This window comes from Sinohyriopsis cumingii, chromosome 5 (genome assembly GCF_028554795.1).
Source record: "Sinohyriopsis cumingii isolate HCF-2022 chromosome 5, ASM2855479v2, whole genome shotgun sequence".
NCBI classification, from domain to species: domain Eukaryota; kingdom Metazoa; phylum Mollusca; class Bivalvia; order Unionida; family Unionidae; genus Sinohyriopsis; species Sinohyriopsis cumingii.
Window position 1 is genome coordinate 419,862 of NC_142965.1, and position 8,579 is coordinate 428,440.

The 8,579-nt window shown below is 35.2% G+C and overlaps 1 protein-coding gene across 1 annotated transcript in view; it reads right to left on the reverse strand.

Moving 5' to 3' along the window:
* The window catches only part of LOC149798503 (uncharacterized), a 60,833-nt gene extending 53,008 nt beyond the window's left edge, over positions 1 to 7,825 (reverse strand). The window contains exon 1 of the mRNA XM_089957304.1: positions 7,738 to 7,825. The gene's annotated coding sequence lies outside the window, so the exon portion shown is untranslated. The remainder of the gene's footprint in view (positions 1 to 7,737) is intronic.
* Between the last annotated feature and the right edge of the window lie 754 nt (positions 7,826 to 8,579).

Genomic DNA, 8,579 nt, shown 5'->3' on the forward strand with positions numbered 1-8,579 from the left:
ACAAAATACATGTCAGCATTACTCAGAGACTGAATTAATTTATGCTAAAATAAGACCAACAAGAAAAGCAACTTAAACACGATGGATAAATCTTGAACATTTAATACAAGACACACTATGACAGTATCCCGCCCCATCGCACAATGTGTCTCAAGGATGCTTAAAAGTCACGTATATATTTGTTCACGTACAGATCAGTGCTCATACATTTAAAACCAAAATAAATTACAATATGCTTTTGGTTCCTGCCCTTTAAAAAAAATATCTGCATCCATTAGAAATATTAAAAGACTGAAGGATACAAGTCATACACACAAAAGCATAACAATAAATTTATATGAAATCTGTATAGACTACCATGCTAATCAAATGCAAAATGTTATGCTGTTCATAGAAAGGTATACAATTTGTCTTCTTTCTTCTGTAATTGAAAATGAACTTGCAAAGAGCAAGAACTGTATATTACTTATTTTGTTTTTCTATTTATTTAATCTTGATGCAATGAAACTACTGGATACAAGCTAGACATAACACAATCACATTTTTGAGGTCACTTAAAGTATTTTATATAGGCTCTAATGAACTTATTCTAGGGTTTCAAATGTATCAGCTGATAGGGTGTTAAGCTATTGGCATGAAGACATTGGTGGCACTCTACAGTTTCATATTTCGCATGATAGGGTTAGATTTTTTTAAGAACAAGAATTTCCTAGGTTTTCCTCACTAGTTATACATGCTATTTAAAAACAAGACCTTGTATATCTTAGGTATTGTTAAAAGAACTTTTGAATCCCTTTAATTTGGTCTACAATTGATGGATGTAGTTTGTAATGTAGGCAGGTACCACTAAGTCCTACTAAAGATATGCACCTATTAAAAAAAACTGCTATCTCCACATGGTCTTTTCATTTCCTGGTATTCAGAGTCAAATTGTCAAAAACAGGCAAAAACTTCTGTACATTTTATTTATTTTCTAATTTGTTCACTTTTAAAATCTGATACTGTCTAGTCTGGCAAAATGTTTTCACTATTTCAGTAACTTCATGATAGTGTGTGTACATGTAATTGTGGCTGATTTATTGAGCAATTGGGAGCTGTCATCTTGGTAAGCTGTGTGCTTAGATCATGTACAATTTCCACAATATCCAAGTAAACTTTAGATACCTTTGGGCTATTCATTTTGTGAGAGGTGTTTAATTTTAACATCAACGGACCCCAATGTCTTTACAATTTTAAACCAATAAATCTGGCTTGAATTTTAACATCAAGGGACCCCAATGTCTTTACAATTTTAAATCAATAAATCTGGCTTAGAGTACATCACTCCAATTCACAAAAAGAGGTAACAAAACACACACACACAAAAAAAATAACCAAATCTGTTGTGATGAGAGACTTGAAGTAACATCAGATAAGTGAATCTGAGCAACTGGCACAAGCACATGTCCAGTAAAATCCTTAAAACTGTCCAGGAGAAATCTGAAAATTCATCAAAGACTGTATTCATACACACTGCAGCAAAGCATTAAAATCTCCTGCATAAGCCGACATATGAACCTGTCAAACAAGAACAATTCTGCTCATTCATGCTAGACATCTGATGTTGTTGTTGTTGTTGTAGGGTTTAACGCCATTTTTCAGCACATGATGGGCTATACATGGCGGCCAGTATTAATAGTGGAGGAGGAACCCGGGAAAATCCCAGAAAGAACCACCTACCCACGTGAAGCTACTGGCATGCTTTCTCACATACCCACGTTGGCCAAATCAGAGACTCGAACTCACGCAAACAGAGGTGAGATATATGGCAGTGATCCGTAATGGAGAGCGCTTTAGACCACTCGGGGCCCCCTGCTAGACATCTGTAAAGATGTATGAATGCAATCTTAGACTGGTTATTCACTATATGACAAAAATTCAAGCTATGATAATGACCATGATGTGTTATCAGAACTATTTATCAGACCACAAGCACGAGGAGTATCTCAAAACTTACTGATGCAGAATTTACATTGAAAAAAAATAAACGATTTGTCAGTTCAGTTTTGGAAAATATGGCTACTGGCGGTCAATCATTATCTCTATCAGCTACTAATACCACAACCACCCCCTAACACTTCGGAACAATATTTGTGACCCTCCCCTAAAACCTCCAATCCCAATTCTAGTACTCTCACTGCATAATACTTCCTGCATTCTAACAATGAACTCTGGAAACAAACATCACATATGGCTAGATTTGCAAGCAACCCTACCATCAATAACTGCACATTCCACTTCACATGATGAAACTGAGTGGGTTCGAGTCTCAGATTTGGCCAATGTGGGTATGTGAGAAAGCCTGCCAGTAGCTTCTCGTGGGTTGGTGGTTCTTTCCGGGTTCTTCCTCCACCATTAATACTGGCCACCATGTATAGCCTATCGCATGCTGAAAAATGGCGTTAAACCCCACAACAACAACAACAACAACATAATTTATTAACTTGCCTTTATACTTACTGATTCAAGAGCTGAAAGAGTTTGTCACAAGTCTTAAATACATTCCTAATGGGCTCCCCACATGATTACTGAAGAGGGTCAATGTATGCTTGAATTACCTAAAATGAAACCAGACAATTTGTAGACATTGTGCTCAGCATGATGTTATGACTGAAAGGGAAAAAAGGGCTTGCAACTGGATATTGTATGAATGGGATTTTATCACTTGTTTTCAATCTATATCACCCCACACGCTCTTTGTGTCAAAAACTCAAAATTCTCCCGAGAACGCATTTCTTAACGATGTCACGGCCACAATTTGTTTACAATGATCAACCTAAGTCTTGCAGACAGAATTTGTTTTGAAAATCCTATCACTGTGTGGAATGAAACAAAGATTCATACATTTTAAAAAAAATAACCTTGATTTCAATAGTTCTCTTTTCTTCAATCACAAAGACCTCATAAAGATCTTTATCAGCAATTCCGATGGGGCTAATCTACTTCCGACCATTATAAGCATACTCAGCATGTATTAACCACATGACTCTCAGCTGATAAATGCATCAGTAACACTGTTTAGAATAGAATACAACAATAAAAACTTGTATGTGGATCTGTCACTAATGATATTCTGAGCTGGATCTTTCGAATTAAAACTTAGGGAAATTTACACAAAACATACCTTTATGATTATTTAGAAAAAGCAGTAGGATTTTATATCTGACAAATATGCAATTTAACAGTAATTTTCATTCAGTCTTTAGGAGAATCTCAATATTTAACTTACTCTGATCAATTTATGTTTTCAAAATTTGCTTGATATATAAGGATTTGAAATGAAATAAAACCTACTCCTGTAACATTATATTTTCTGTGTCTGATTATTTGAACTTCTGGCAACACAAGTTATGAAAGATGCAAAACAGTTTAAATGTACCAAAAACAGTGAGGGGCCACGAGTGGCCGAGTGGTCTAAAGCGCTATCCGTTACGTTAAACCCTACAACAACAACAACCAAAAACAGTGCATTCAGTGATTGAGGTTCTACATGTTCACAATGCCAATTAAATATTGGAAAAAAGCCATGGGCCAAATCTAATAGTTTTTATTATAAGTAAACAATTTTATCAAGATGTTAGCTTTTAGCTTTTGCAATTAAATCTGTTGTAAAATGAAAATTGACGAATCAAAGCTTTATGAATGCTAAGTTCAATTTCTTTAAGGTTTTCTATAAATTTGAGATTTCTATCAGCTATTGATGTTGCTATGCAATAATTATATATTTTTTCACTGGAGTATATGCCTAGTGGTGTCACAGGAAGAAAATTATACTTCTTTTACATGTGTCAAATCAAGTGACGTGATACATGAACTATATAACAAGTTTTGGGGTGGGACATGATCCCCACTCCTAATGGCACTTCGCTTATCATTAGGACATGATCAACCAAGGTGTTATTGCCCAAATCAAGTAAACAACAAAATAAGATATGAAATAAATGGAATGAAAAACAGACATCTGAGCAGGGATAGAACTACACAAGCCTTCTTTATTTAAAATATAATAATATACTCAATTACATAAACAACATGAAACTGAACATGACATTTGAATGATTCCCTTTCTCTTAGAAACAGAGTTACAAAATTGTTGTGAAATTCAATTAACTGTTCTATTATACCTATAAAACAGAGGCCCCGAGTGGCCAAGTGGTCTAAAGCACTCTTCGTTATGGATCACTGCCATCTCACCCCTGTCTGCGTTGGTTCAAGTCTTGGATTCAGCCAATGTGGGTATGTGAGAAAGCTTGCCATTAGCTTCTCATGGATCAGTGGTTCTTTCCGGGGGGGTTTTCGGGTTCTCCCTCCACCATTAATACTGGCCGCCATCTATAGCCTATTGTGTGCTGAAAAATGGCATTAAAACCCCACAATTACAACAACAACAACATACCTATAAAACAAATTTCATCAAAGAATCATGCTAATGATCTAACTCAAAATGTAGCATGTTAGCATAACTCGGTTGCTTTTGGTAATTTCCAAATCCTAGTTGGTGACAGGTCAGAGTTGCTGTATTTCTTTTCCTTCCCTCTCTCTTTGTCTGGCCTCTCTGGGTTGTCAACCATAACATGGTTGTCAACCGAGCTCTTTTTCATGGTGCATTACAGGTATAGGGCTATTTTTCCTTAAAATAAAATATAAGTAAACTAACTATTTGTCAGGTTATTTTCCTATATGGATCAAACAATAGTTCCACTCTTTTATGTCAGATATTAATTTACTGTACTTCAACTAAGCTAATATGGGTCAATTGGCAACCTGATACAAATATACCCCATTATCATAAAATTAATGTCCTTTCTAGCCGCTATTTCCATTCCTAACTGGAACCATGACATAATTAGACTTCTTAGATAAACTACTGCACCCCACTGTGGGCTGTAAATCACCAGCTGAAATGTATAGGGTGACCTCTTAATCAAAGGAACACACAACTCAAATATACCAGTGAATTAATGGATGTCACATCCCATCTTACCTACATTACTTGCTAATTGGCAATTAATTTAAATATACATAGTAAAATCAATTCTTAGCATGAATTATCCACATCTTTTAAGACAGGTAATTGTTCTCACAATTCGTATCAGAGTAATTCAGAGCAATGCATGAAATTCCTACAATATGTGACTTCTACTGCGTACTGTGCAAACAACTAAATCTGGACACATTATCAATGTAATACTGTATGACATTCTTGCAATAAAAAGATCATATAACATTCAAGTCAAATGCATGATTAAATTCTGAACTCAAGCAAAATTGTAGTCTGAATTTAAAACGAATAAATTCAACAAATACTTACAAGCTTACATCAGTGAACATAATGTAAGTGATTGAGACAATACCCTTGTGCCCTTAGGACTCATTCTTCCTATGCAGCTTATGATTCTGGGTCTCTCAAATTTTTCTAAACCCACATCCCTTGGACAGTTTATTTAACGAGAAAATTTAATTAATGTCCTTGGAGTCCCTCTGACTTCCCTTTCAGCAGAAAACATGGACTGCCAAATTTCACAAGGGAAATTACTTAAAACATTTAATTTTGTCTTGAAAACTCAAACCCTCATTTAACTTAGCCAATCAGGATCAACTTTCTCTAACCACCAAAATTTTAATATTCCAAATGAAGTCAGAATAATCCTCTCAAGTCCGCCTTTATTAGTAACTATACTGGAAAATATCATTTTATGACACCTATTTCAAATGTCCCAAGATTTCCCAAAATGTGTCCCCAGCATGCCTCAACTCTGTCATTTCCTACTACTTGACTTTATGTTAACAATGGCCTCTTCCATCTGTGTGACCATAGCAGAATGGACACTAATCAAAATTCAATTATACTCCCAAACAACAAAGGTTAACCACTGCAGGCTGACAATTTATTACAAGCCTAGCCCATGTCAACTTTATTGATTAGGTGTCATGCTGACCATGACAGGATGTACTCTGAAAATATCTGCAAAATTTTGCACATTACAACAAATTGCATCTGTTTGAAAGGATGCTAAAAAGAAAATGACAGAATATATCCTTGTCATTTGTTATCCATACTTTTCTAAAATAACTTTAGTTTCAAATGTAATTAGTGATATCAACATGAAAGAAGTATATTTTTGATGCGAATGCAAGTGTTCAAGTGAGTTGAAACCAAGGAGTAAAGGATACATGTTTAAGCGAGTCAAAACTGAGTAAAAGATAAATGCTTAAGAGCATGAAAATATAGGTGTCCTGAATACATGTCAAGGAAAGCTATGATTTTGTTTAACCTGAATCGGGTGCTTCAAATTTTTTATATATTTACAGCTATGCCACATTCCTAACATTATGTTTACTTTCAGGTTAATCAGACATTACACACAAAGGTGTTTGATGCGAGCTTAATGTTCAGATAAAGCAATAACCTGAAGGAAAGCAAGATATATCGAGTGACAAAATTTCCTCACATTACGCGACCACCCATTCTGACAAAGGAGCCCGTCTATCATACTATAACAGAATCTAGTGTGATTGATAAGGTCCTTTGTAAGAATGGATAGTCTGGATAATTTGAAATTTTGTCGCTAGGTAAGAATCCTTTTTTCCTTCAGGTTATTGATTTTGTTCTTAACATTAAGCACGTGTGGTTATACACGGTGACACCATAGTCCTACATGTAAGACACTGAAGCTGATATTTATGTTTTGGACGTCAGTAGCACTAAAGCATAATGTAATACATCTTACATACATGATGAAGGACTAGGTGACACCATTGAACAACAAGCTTTAAATACCGCTGTAATAGGACGTGCCACTTGCTATAACGCTATCTGATGAGGGATTACTTCCTCGTCTTAATATTTCCGTTTTTTATGGATTAAATGTCGTAGTTTTACTTCAAACCTGAAACTGCATGTCCCACATCCACGTTACAGTTATGCAACGCACATCAGTAACATCACACGGGAAGTAGGTCATGGCTAATATGTAAACTCGGTGTGTTTCCCACTGTTAAGAAAACACGCAAATATGGCAATTGGCATTGTAATTATGATCATTTAAAAAATGTACTTTTAGGAACCATACTTTGGACGCAATATAAAAATAATGATACTTAAAACTTGCTGTGCAACGGTGACAATTCAGCGCTGGACCATAAATCGGAACTCTTAAAATTTAAAATATAAAATGCAAAATCTGTATCCATAAAAAAGCTGTTTCGAAAAAAATAGATCTTATTTCAACGAACAACGAGAACATATTAAGATTACACATTTGTTCTATGAAGCAAAAATACATCTGATTTACATCACGCATTTTCTTGATTATACATTCAGCACAGACGAATACAATGATCACACAACAGATGATCAGCAAACACCTGCAGAAACGTAAGCTGTGTTTCAAAAACAAATACACGTACAACTCCAACAGAATGACTGTTTGATTTACAGGTAAGGCAATGTAGAATGTAGAAGGCAGGAAAAGTTGTATTTATTTAGTTTATTGTGCATGGTAAAATTATAATCAATAAGTAGATGAAACCAGTCTTTATTCATTTGTTGCATAAGAATCATACCACATAATATCTTCATCGTCCTGCTAATTTTACTGTACATTTCTTTTTTAAATGCAGGCAGATACTATATCGATGCCTGACAGGTAATCATTCTCGGTGGTAAATGGAGAACTCGTCCATTAGAGAACTCACCCTATGTAGAACTCGCCCCAGTGTATCTGCAGAAGTTTCCCCAGAGTGGTTGGAAAAGTCACCCCATATTGTCTGGAGAGAGAAAGAGGTTAGCAGCAGAGGGGGCGAACAGATGTTTTTGCTGAAACGTAACTTTGAAAACTAAAAACCTCATACGATAAAAAAAGTAACTGACGCTAAACCAAAGCCTCTAACATACCGAGAGTTTCTCTAACTGGGTTAGTTTATTTTTGTCAAAATTTCTCTGTTTTTTTTTGTTTACCCGCCTAACGTCTTATTGAGGTCGCGCCCCCTCTGCTGCTATAATTAGATCATTATTTATATCAATAATGGCACCTGGTACTGAATCTTATACAGCTAGATTAGTTAGAGAAAGATTGGAAGCAATCAAAAAGTTTTTGCCTGTTCGTGATAATCTTAAACACAAACTTCCAGAACGTCAAGAATCACATGTAGAATTGCAGAAGGTAACATTATTTTTTATTTAAACTCATTACAAAGGTTACTGAAAGAGTTGTAGAAGCTACTGAAGGTTTCCGTCCAACGTTAGAACATACTGCTAAAGATACTAAGAAAACAAAAAAAGCTTTAACAAAAACTTCCATCTGATATAGCTGCTGCTCAGCCTCCTCCTATAGGTTTAAGAAGTCCTTGAAGGTATTGGTGAAATAAAAAAAAGATTTTGCACCTGAACCTAAAGTAAGGAAAGAAAATGTTGAATTAACTAACAGGCAGAAAAGGTGTTATTAAAGAACTTAAAGAAGTTGAACAGAAAGATTTTTTCCACGTGCAGCACTTAATAGTTATTTTCGAAGGTCTGAAATTTTAAAAGAGCACGTTGA